Source organism: Sturnira hondurensis, unplaced genomic scaffold (assembly GCF_014824575.4).
Source record: "Sturnira hondurensis isolate 20B ecotype Veracruz unplaced genomic scaffold, ASM1482457v3 Scaffold0003693, whole genome shotgun sequence".
Lineage (NCBI taxonomy): Eukaryota > Metazoa > Chordata > Mammalia > Chiroptera > Phyllostomidae > Sturnira > Sturnira hondurensis.
In genome coordinates, this window is record NW_028076324.1 from 5,492,238 (window position 1) to 5,503,818 (window position 11,581).

At 45.0% G+C, this 11,581-nt stretch overlaps 1 long non-coding RNA gene across 1 annotated transcript; it reads left to right on the plus strand.

Annotated features, from left to right (window-relative positions):
* The first annotated feature begins 729 nt into the window (after positions 1-729).
* LOC118984586 (uncharacterized) lies at positions 730-10,055 on the plus strand. The gene is made up of 3 exons (XR_005065945.1): positions 730-761; positions 865-990; positions 9,918-10,055. It is a non-coding gene; the product is annotated as an uncharacterized LOC118984586 (long non-coding RNA).
* The last annotated feature ends 1,526 nt before the right edge of the window (positions 10,056-11,581 follow it).

Genomic DNA, 11,581 nt, shown 5'->3' on the forward strand with positions numbered 1-11,581 from the left:
ATAATCTCAAATGTATCAAAACACTAACAACTTAAACACAATAAAACCAAATTTATTACAGCTTTCTCCTTTCTGTCCTTGAACACCTTCCAGGCCTCTCCAGTTGAAACCAGGGATGAGATAAGAGAGCCCAGAGGCTTCACGTGAGTCACATGCTTGCGTGTCTACATCTGCTGCGTCTGGCTTCGCGCAGGAGGTGCTGAAAAGACATGTCCGAATGCTTGGGAGCAGGGTGCATTTAGATATGGGAGGTGGGCTCTAACTGGTGTGGCTCGGTCAGTTGGGCTTGTCCCATACACTGAAAAGTTGCCAGTTCCGTTCCCAGTCGGGGCACATGCCTGGGTTGTGAGCCAGGATCCCAGTTGGGGGCATGCAAGAGGCAACCGATTGATGTTTCTCTCCCTCTCTTTCTCCTTCCCTTTCCCTCTCTCTAAAAATGAACACATAAAATCTTTAAGATAGATTGATAAATAGATAGATAAGGGACCTGGGCTGACAATGATAAGAAGCATGGCCCAGTCACTAGGGGGATCACACAAATACCCTCCTGCAGAAGAGCTCGGCTCTAGTTCAAGAGGCTGATAAGAGCCCCCCAAGCTCGGGTGGGGGGCGGTACTGGACCAGGGGGAATCCAGTTTTCTGGAACTGAGCCAGCCTCTGCTAGTGAGCCCTGCCACACGGATGGGGTGGGAAGCTTTAGATCCTCACTGAGCCTTGCTTCTGAGGTGATGGGGACCCAGAGGATCCCTGAGTGAAATGAAGTGAGTCCTGCCTAATACTTCAGATCAGTTTTTTTTCTCCCCTTCAGAAGGAGCAAGGAGTGCAGATGGCAGTGTACCGACGAAACAACCACTCGCTCTCCAGAAAGAAGAGGTCTGTCGGTGATGTTTGCAGATTTCTGTGGTGTCAATACCCCCTCATGGCTGACCTCACACGCGGACAAGAGGTCACTTGAGTCTGAGTCAGACTCCAGGACACCACCAACCCCAGGTAGATGGCTTCACAGTCTCCGTGCAGCAGGCTGCAGGCAGGAAGCCACAGCTGGGAGCACCGGTGAGCAGCAGACAGAAGGGTAGGTTAGCGGCAGTGTTAGTGGGGACCATGGTCGTGGGGTGGCCCTGGCAGAAGCAAGGCCCACACACAGCCTCCAGGGCAGTGGGGGTGGGGACCAGGCAGAAGGAAGTGGATTCTTCCAGAGCTCAGAGAAGCTCAGGCAACCCTGGGACAAGAACAGGTGAGGCGATCAGGATGTTCTCAGACTGGATGGCAGCACCCTGCTCTCACTTCCCTCATTAGGGCGTTCTCCCGAGAACAGGAATTCTCCTGAGAGGACCTTGCTAGGAGGAGAGACATTTAGATCAGGGCTCCCAGGTTCCGCACAGACGATTCTTGTCACTGAGTTAAATTCCACATGGACTCGTGCCCAGGTTAGGGATGCAGTGGCAGACGCAGCGCACTGGAGGACAGTGCGGGCTCCTGCTGGGGAACAGGTCCAGCTTGTGCAAAGGCGGCTTGGTGGAGTCCTGTCTCCCTTAATGGGCAGGATGCATTTCAAGACCCCCAGTGGATGCCTGAGACCACAGACAGTACCGAACGCTATTATATACGATGTTTTTTCCCTATATACACATACCTAGGATAGAGTTTCATTAATAAATGAGGCATGATAAAGAGTTTAACAATAGTAACTAATAATAAAATAGTTTTATAACCATAATAGTATGGGAAACAGAGAAGCCAAAGAACTTAGATGTACAACCCATGGACATAAACTAAGGTGGGAGGTAGGGTGCAGGGTAGGGGAAAATAAAGGGGAGAAAAAATGGGACAACCATAACAGCATAACCAATAATATATATATATATTTTAAAACTTATGTGAATGTGGTCTCTCAAAATATCTTATTGTACTTACACTTCTTGTGATGATGTGTTGACCTTGGGAACAGAACCCACAGAAAGCAACACCACGGGCCAGGGGAGGGCACTGCGTGCTTCCTGCGTGGCCTGACCCACCCGCGTGCTGCCTTCTGTGTTGGTCTTGGACAGCACATCCACCACACTTGCCAGAGCGATTTTTCTCACAGGCAAACCACAGTGCACGTGTTCCTTCTTGCTTGGAACCCTTCCCTGGGTAGTGTTCCCTCTTTCTCATGGGAGACAGTTATTTTCCTGATCTGACCTCTCCTCATCTCTCCATCTTTATTTGCTCCTCTGCTCCTGGTAACTTCATTTTACCAAGGTTGCCCTTCCCAAACAAGCTATGTTTGCTTGATTCTAGGCCTTCTTATTTGGTTTTCCTCCGAGTTTGTACTCTGTTTCAAGCTCTGTGGGGCTATTCCCAGGTCTGGCATCTTCAGTAACATGCACAGTTTTATTATTAAACACCTAGGTTACTTTTTTTACTATCTTTTTATTGTGTCAAAATACATATCACATAAAACTTGCTATTTTAACTATTCCTTTTTTAAAACTTTTTTAAAAATGTATTTTATTGATTATGCCATTATAGTTGTCCCATTCCCCCCTTATCTCCCCTCCACCCTGCACACCCCTCCCCCACCATTCCCCCCTTTCATTCATGCATGTCCATGTGTCACGAGTTCTTTAGATTCTGTATTTCCCATAGTATTCCTGCCCTCCCCCCTATTTTCTACCCACTGTCTATGCTGCTTATTCTCTGTACCTTCTCCCCCCTTCTCCTCCTCCCACTCCCCTGTTGCTAACCCTCCACGTGATCTCCATTTCTATGGTTCTGCTCCTGATCTAGCTGTCCTCTTAGTTTGCTTTTGTTTTAGGTGTGGTTGTTAATAACTGTGAGTTTGTTGTCCTTTCACTGTTCCTATTTTTTATCTTCTTTTTCTTAGATAAGTCCCTTTAACATTCCATATAATAGGGCTTGGTAATGCTGAACTCCTTGAATTTGACCTTATCTGAGAAGCACTTTATCTGTCCTTCCATTCTAAATGAAAGCTTTGCTGGATAGAGCAATTGTGGATGTAGGTCCTTGCCTTTCATGACTTGGAATACTTTCCAGCCCCTTCTTGCCTGTAAGGTCTCTTTTGAGAAATCAGCTGACAGTCTGATGGAACTCCTTTGTAGGTGACTGTCCCCTTATCTCTTGCTGCTTCTAGAATTCTCTCCTTCATTTTAATCTTGGCTAATGTAATTATGATGTGCCTTGGTGTGTTCCTTCTTGGGTCCAACTTCTTTGGGACTCTGAGCTTCCTGGATTTCCTGGAAGTCTATGTCCTTTGCCAGACTGGGGAAGTTCTCCTTTATTATTTGTTCAGATAAGTTTTTCACTCATGGCTGTTCCTCTTCCCCTTCTGGTACCCCTATAATTCAATGTTGGAACATTTAAAGATGTCCTGGAGGTTCCTAAGCCTCTCCTCATTTTTTAAAATTCTTGTTTCTTCCTTCTTTTCTGTTTGTTTGGTTGTTTCTTTCTTCCTTCTGGTCTACTCCATTGATCTGAGTCCCAGTTTCCTTTCCATCACTATTGGTTTCCTGTGCATTTCCCTTCATTTCAATCAGTTTAGCCTTCATATGTTCCTCTAATTTGTGGCTAAAATCAACTAATTCTGTGAGCATCCTGATCACTAGTATTTTGAACTGTGCAACTGAAAGTCTGGATATTTCTTGGTCACTTAGAATTTTAGGCTCTGGGGCTTTGAGCTGTTCTTGAGTCATAACATTTGGTTCGCTCACACCTGTTATGTATGAGGGGCGGAACCTTAGGTGTCACCAGGGCAGTGCAACCCAGTCACTGGGTTGTGACACTGTACATGGGAGTGGGGTCAGAGAGGGAAAAAAAATGGCACTTTGCTCCGCTCCACTCTTTCTCAGATTTCTGTTTCCTCTGCAGCTTCCCACAAGCAAATTGGGCCCCTCTGTGCTGATTCCCGGGTGTGTGGGCCCATGTACCCTCCAGGACCCTGTGGGTCTCTCCAATGAACTCTCTGTGAGCCTGGGAGCCTCTCCTGGCCCCTCGACCCCAAGAAAGTCTTTCTAGTTGGTGCTTTCAGGCTCTAATTCCCATCGCTGGGGCCCTAGCCTGAGTGGTCTATCTCACTGTTCACTCCTTCACTTGGTTTATCTGCTCATGAATGTGTGACCGAAGTCAGCCAGCTGCCTTGCGCCCTCACTGGGTCTGCCTGTCGCCACCCCACGCCTGGGATCCACCAACCGCCTCCGCTCTTAGGTCGGTGGGACCGAAAGATCTTCCCTGCCCAACTCCCCACCCCCCCACCTCAGCTCCACCGCTGACTCCGCCCCTCTTACCCGTGTGGCTGAGTGGATCGTTGTTGTCGGACTTCCATACAGTTCAATTTTCACTGTTTTGGCTGCGTATTTGTTTCTCAAACTTAGCTGTCTTTAAATTTAGTTGTGGGAGGGGGCACAGTGTTTCCACCTACACCTCCATCTTGGCCAGAAGTCCTATTTTAACTATTCTAAGTATAGAATTTAGTGGCATTAATCACATTCACATTGCTGTGTAACCCTCACTGCTCTTCCATATATTTTTTTAAGTACATTTTTAAAATATTTTATTTATTTATCTTTAGAGGGGAAGGGAAGGAGAGAGGAAGAGAAACTTCAATGTATGGTTGCTTCTCATGCATCCCCTGCTGGGAACTGGCCCCTGCCAGGAACTGGCCTGCAACCCAGGCATGTGCCCTGACTGGGAATCGAACCGTGATCGTCTGGTTCACAGGCCCATGCTCAATCCACTGAGCTACACCAGCCAGGGCTCGCTTCCATATTTTTATCACCCTAAACAGAAACTCTATACCTATTGAGAAATAACTCCCTACTTTCCGATTCACCCAACCCCTGGTGATATCTAATCTACTTTTTGTCCCTATGAATTTGCCTACTCTCCATATTTTATGGAAATGAAATCATGCGATATTTGTCCTTTTGCATCTGACTTCTTCTACTTAGCACACATGAGAATTTCCCTCCTTTTCATGGCTGAATAATATTCCACTCTATGTCTACACCATTATTTTGTGTATCCATTTATCTATTGATGGACACAGAGATTGTGTCCACTTTTGGGCTACTGTGAATAATACTGCTCTGAACGTTATACACTTCACAAGTGTTTCCCCTCCACATGGTAAGAGCTTATTTCTACTGTAGCTTGGCCAACTTCTGTTTACCTTTGAGAACCCTTTGTAAGCAGGAAATAGTGGGACAGGAGTCCAAACTCCTATCTGTGTCCAGGAATGTATCTGAATTTCAGGCTTTTTGGGCATGGGCTGTGAGAGCAGACGAGAGTGTTGAGGGTGGTGGAGCCTGAAGAGGCCAGTGAGAGACAGGGCTGGGCAAATCAGGGCACAAACGGACCCACATTTGATGCTCACTTGAAGTGTCCACACGCAGCCATCCTCAGAAAGAACCAGGGAGCTCGGGATGCTGTGGAGCATGTGTGGACTGGCTGATGGGAGGAGAGTAGAAAAGAATGGCAGGTGGGTGGGAAGAAGAGAGATTTTCGTAAAGGGTCGCTTGAACACACAGCAGATCACTAGCTAGCAAATCACTACCACCACAATAAATTTGGTCAAACAAAATGGAGAAATGGGGATGCCAGCATGCAATTTTCTTTCATTTGCTTTTAAATGAGCACAAGTGATAGAGCATACTGAACACAAACCAGGGTATTCAGTTGAGCGCACGCTACACGCCGTGATCTGGCCTGACCCTGGCCAAGCACAGCTCGTTGCTGCCAGTCTGCCTCCGAAGGGGTAGTCGCTGAAGGCCTCTGCGGTTTTCTCTCCTGCCCCAAAGCTGTGAGGCCTCATATCGAAGTCTGTCAGCATTTGCTCAGAAGTTGTCAGACGTTCCAGTTTGTACACTCTGAAGTCCCTGTATGACTCTAGTCATTTGCCGTCCCCAAGCGAAACTAGAAAGACCCAGCATCTTCTTTCTGTGTCTTCTCCTCCAGGCACCAAGTATTAGTAATAGCAGGTATGAATCATTAAGGGCAGAATTTTAGGCATGCACGGAAAAGCAAATTTTTGGATGTGTCAACCTTGCCACTCCTCAAACAGCGCCATCAGGGCACAACACATTCTCAGCTTGGCTGAAAGGCCAGTCCTGCCTGGACAGATCCTTTCAAGACTGACACACTCTGATGGGATGAGGGCTTTGAAAGAATGTCCCGCTTCCTGGGGTTGTGCCAGCCAGGCATGCAGCGCTATCCTGATGCAGTCTGAGTAAAAAGGGTTAGAGATGATAAAAGTGGAAGAGGCTAAGAGAAGGAAGCAAAGAGGAACCCCGGAGAATACGCCTGGAAATCAATTTTGTCCTCCCCTCAATTTCCTCAGCCTGGTGAGAGAAACCACAGCACGTTCTAAGATAGACTAGGAGGAGCCCCTACGTGTTGTGTTTCCCTGGGTCGTTCCTGGGGGCCCCCGTGTATTCCTGGTTCCCACTGCACGTCCGGGTCCACACACAGTGCACAGCTGCTGATGAATTCACTTAGAAAGGAGAGCACGAAAGCCTCCAGACAACGTTAGCCTTGTGCAAAAGCCTGGAAGAGCATAAGATCTGCCTTTTACATCTGAGTGACTCTCCTTGCTCTCTGTGGGGATTCCATCTCCTGTCTCAGTTACTGACCCTTAATCTCTTACAACTTCCCTGTTTCCTTCCATATAAAATTCCCTTTACCTGTTTACTGAAAGGATCTTAGCCCTGGCCAAGTAGCTAAGCTGGCTAGAGCATCATCCCAATACAACAAGGTTGCAGGTTCTATCCCAGGTCAGGGCACATAAAGAATCAACTAATGAATGCATGAAAAAATGGAACAACAAATCAACATTTCTTTCTCTCTCTTTCTCTCCCTTCCCCTCTCGCTCTCAAATCAATTTTAAAAAAGGATCTTATATACGAATTCATACAAAGGTATGAATGATTGAAAATAGCTCATTATACTGACTTTGGCAAGAGTAGTCACATTTTCCAAAGTCATAGTTTCATCAGTAATTATTTAGCAGTAAAAATTTCATCAATAATCCAATGTAATACTTTTTAAATCTGGGAAATGGAAAAAGATACACCACGTTAGTACTCATCAAGAGAATACTGATCTGGCTGCACGACTTTCAGAGGAAAAAAGTGATCGGGGACAAAGAGGGCCGTCACGTAATGAAAACCACACTGATAAAGTGGTCAGTGCTTTGAGAAGACATAATAATCCTTAATGTTTGTACGCTTCCCAAGAGAATGTCAGACTATGAGGCAAAATCGACAGAACTTCAAAGAGGAACAGAGGAATCCAGTCAAATACTCCAACAGCCCTCTATCAGAAGTGAACAGACGCAGCAGGGGAACGTCAGTGGGCCACACCGCAGTTGGACTCGACCCTACCACCCACCAGCTGACATAACCGACGTCTACTGGCTGTTTCACTCAACAGCAGAACACACATTCTTCTCAGGCTCACACATGAAACATTCCCCAACACAGGCCACGTTCTGGGCCATAAACACTCCTCGACAATTTTCAAAAATTGAAACCACATGCAGGATGCTCTCAAAAAACAATGAAGTTAAACTAGAAATCAATAACAAAAAAAAGAGCTGGGAAATTCTAAAATACTTGGAAGTTACACAACACACTTCTGAATGACACGTGGATCAAAGAAGTCTCAGGAGGAATTGAAAAATATTTTGGACTAAATGAAAATGAAAGTACAACTTAGAATTTATAGAATGTGGTGAAAACAGTGCTAGAGGGAATTTATAATATTGAAATGTAAATGATAAGAAAGAAAAAAGATCTCAAACTAATAATATAAGCTTGTACCTTAGGAAACCCCAAAAGAGGAGCAAGTTAAATCCAAAGTAAGTAGAAGACAAGAAATGACAAAAACTGGAGCAGAAATCAGCAAAATTGAAAACGGCAAATCAATAGAGAAAATCGACAAAACCAAAACCTGATTTTTAAAAAATCAATAAAAAAGGCCCTGGCTGGTGTAGCTCAGTGGATTGAGCGCGGGCCTGCGAATCAGAGTATTGCGGTTCAATTCCCAGTCAGGGCACATGCCTGGGTTGCAGGCCAGTTCCCAGCAGGGGAGGCATGAGAGGCAACCACACATTGATATTTCTCTCCCTCTCTCCTTCCCTTCCCCTCTAAAGATAAATAAATAAAAATCTTTTTAAAAAATCAATAAAATGGATAAACCTCTGGTTAGGATAACTAAGAAAAAAGAGATAAAAGATAAAAATTGCTAACATCAGAAATGCAAAATTTGGTGTACACTGAAAACACATAAATATGTTATTTAAATACATAAGTACACTAAAAACATAAATACTGATCCTAGGGACATTAAAAAGATAATAGAATATTATGAATAATTCTATGCCCACAAATTGACAACTTAGATGAAATGGATCAAATTCTTGAAAGACACAAGAATTTGACTTTCTGCCAAATTCATTTCTATAAAAACTCACACAAGGAGAAACATATAATCTGAGTTGTCCTTTATCTATTAAAGAAATTACATCGTAATTAATAGCCTTCGAAAACTGAAAGAACCAGGCTCAGATTGGTTTTACTGGTGACTCTCAACACATATTTAAGGAAGAAATTATGCTGATTCTCTACCATCCCTTCCAGAAAATAGGGGCTAAGGCAACACTTCTCAATTCATTCTGTGAGCACAGCATTAACCTACTACCAAAATCAGCAAAGACATGACAAGAAGAGAAAACTACAAACCAGTTATCTTTCATAAACATGGAATAAAACATCCTTAACTAACTATTAACAAGTTGAATCCAACAATGTATACAAAGAATTATACGCCAGGGCCAAGAGAGATTTACCTTGGGTATTCAAGGCTCCTTCAACATTCAGAGTCAATGTAATCCAGCGTAGCAACAAAGAAGGCCAAAGAAGAAAAATCATATGATCATATTAATAAATGCAGAAAAAGTATTTGACAACATCCAACACCCGTTTGTGATTTAAAAAATTCATGTAGAATCTGTTGTAAAAAGTCAATCAGACGCAATGCTGGTGTGGCTCAGTGGATTGAGCACCAGCCTACAAACCAAAAGGTCACCGGTTTGAGTCCCAGTCAGGGCACGTGCCTGGGTTTCGGCCCAGGTCCCCAGCTGGGGGCATGTGAGAGACAACCATGTATCTCTCACACATTAACATGTTTCTCACCCTCCCTTCCCCAGTCTCTTAAAAAAAAAAACCAAACAACTAAATGAATAAAACAATCAATCCGATAATAAATTTCACCTGGGTAAATAATTGGTCAAGAATACTGAGCAAACCTGGCTGGCGTAGCTCAGTGGATTGAGCATGGGCCTGTGAACCAGACGATCACGGTTCGATTCCCAGTCAGGGCAAAACCTGGGTTACAGGCCAGTTCCCAGCAGGGGCCAGTTCCCAGCAGGGGATGCAGGAGAAGCAACCATACATTGAAGTTTCTCTTCCTCTCTCCTTTCCTTCCCCTCTAAAGATAAATCAATAAAATATTTTTTAAAAAAAGAATACTGAGCAAAGACTCTCCTTGCTAGAGTTTTTAAAACATGTTGTAAATGGACGACTGTTAAAAGGGTATAATATGAGATTAAAACACCCAATAACTTCTGCACTGAAGATAGGTTTGACCAAAACATTCCACTAGACTGGTGTTTTTCTTTCTGCCATCAGAATGCTCTTTTGGGCCCAGGCAGGCAAACATCAATTCAGAAAGAGCCCTTTGCCCTCCGCTGTAGGCCAAGTCCAAGGGCATGATGACGCTGAAATGCCAAGCTGGTGCCCTCACCATGGAGGCAGGACAATAAGGTCTGGGGTGACAGTGGCAGGCTTGTGCAGCTAGAAGGGAACAGAGTCACTTCTGCATTTAACCCTGTGGCTCCTTTGACATTTTTTTTTGTGTGTCAGACTTAGTCTTCAAACCATACAGATTTAGAAAATGAGAAGCCTTTTCCAGAGGTAAAGAAAGAAAGGAAGAAACCAAGAGCTGTATACAGGGGAATAGAGAAGCTATGACAGTATCCTTTCTGTTTCTAAGTGGCCTTTCACTTCTGGGGTCAGCATCACAAATCGCTTTGTGCTAGACATTCTAAATACAAGGTCATTATCGTCTCTTGCCATGAAGGGGTGAACATCACACTCTGGCATTTCACTGCAGTATGATTCAAAACGCTTGCTTAGAAAACTGAAAAATTAAACCCAATTAAATGCATTTAGAATCCAGGATATCAGAGCTGGATGAGGTCATGAAAGTGACTTTTTCCACGTCCCACTTAATCAGTGAAAACCTTCGCTGCGGCGACGGCAGAGGTCACTGGGCGTGCCCTGGTGCCTCGGGGGTGCTGCCACCCCGCACAGGAGGGTCGAGGTGGACTTAGTCTCTGCCTCTGTCACCGAGAAGCATGAAAACCTAGACCCACCTATAGTCGGTTTTTCCATTTAAGAAATAGGGCTTTAAGAACTGGCATTACCTGAGATTTGGGAATCCTTCCCAACTGGCAAATTCCGTGAAGTTTGCTTAATCTGTGTTTATGTCCACATAGGCTGGGGTCAGGGTAACAAATCAGAAATCAATGAATGCACACCTATAAGAGGAACCTAATGAACAAAACAAAGGATAACTAGAACCAGAGGCATGGAGACAAGAAGCAGACTGACAGAGACCAGGGGGAGCGGGGAGGGGGCTAAGGAGAGAGAGAGGAGGCGGGTACAAATGACCCATGGGCAGGGCAGCAGGTGTGGATTCATTGACTGTGTTGGGGCAGAGGAGAGGCAGGACAGGGGAGAGCCACAGGGGAAGACTGGGACAACTGCGATAGAAAAACAATTAAAAACATAAAAGAAGAGAAAGAAAAGAAAAATATCAATAAATGTAGTGCTGGCCAGGTGGCTCACGGTTACTTGGAGCATCACCCTGTAAACCCAAAAAGCTGCAGTTTCATCCCCGGTCAAGGCAGGTACGAGAGGCAACCGATGGATGTTTCTCTCTCTCGCTTTTCCCCTTCCCCTCTTCCTCTCTCTCTAAAATCAATCCTCAGACCCTCAGGTGAGGATTAAAAAAGTACAAGAGAAAAGGAGTCAAGGGGAGGTACGAAGAGACAGAAGAGCCTTGTCTTCAGGACAATGGATTTGCTCATTTCTACAGGCAAATGGCATTGCTGTCAAAGATTTTACTGGGGGTGGTGACCACACAATATAGTGCACAGACAGTGTGGAGCTGTGTGCCCAAAACCTGTGTAATCTCCTTAACCAGTATCACCCCAATACATTCAACACAAGGAAAAAATAAAAGATGTTAACCTCTTGTAAGAGTGCTGTCTTCTCACTTTCTCTCTCTTGTGATCAGTCAGTGAACTCTCAGATCTGAAGAGCCACCTTCAAACAGCCTGGCCCCTCTCTGCCACCCGCATCCCCCAGACCTCAAACTCCCGCGGTCAAGTCTTCATTCCCGTGTGGGACCCTTTCATCTTCCCATCTCTATTTTCCTTTCCTCTATAATTTCTTGCCCCTCACTACTTTCCACCCTCCTGAAACTTACTGGGTCTTCCACAAACCACAGACCAGAATCTCCG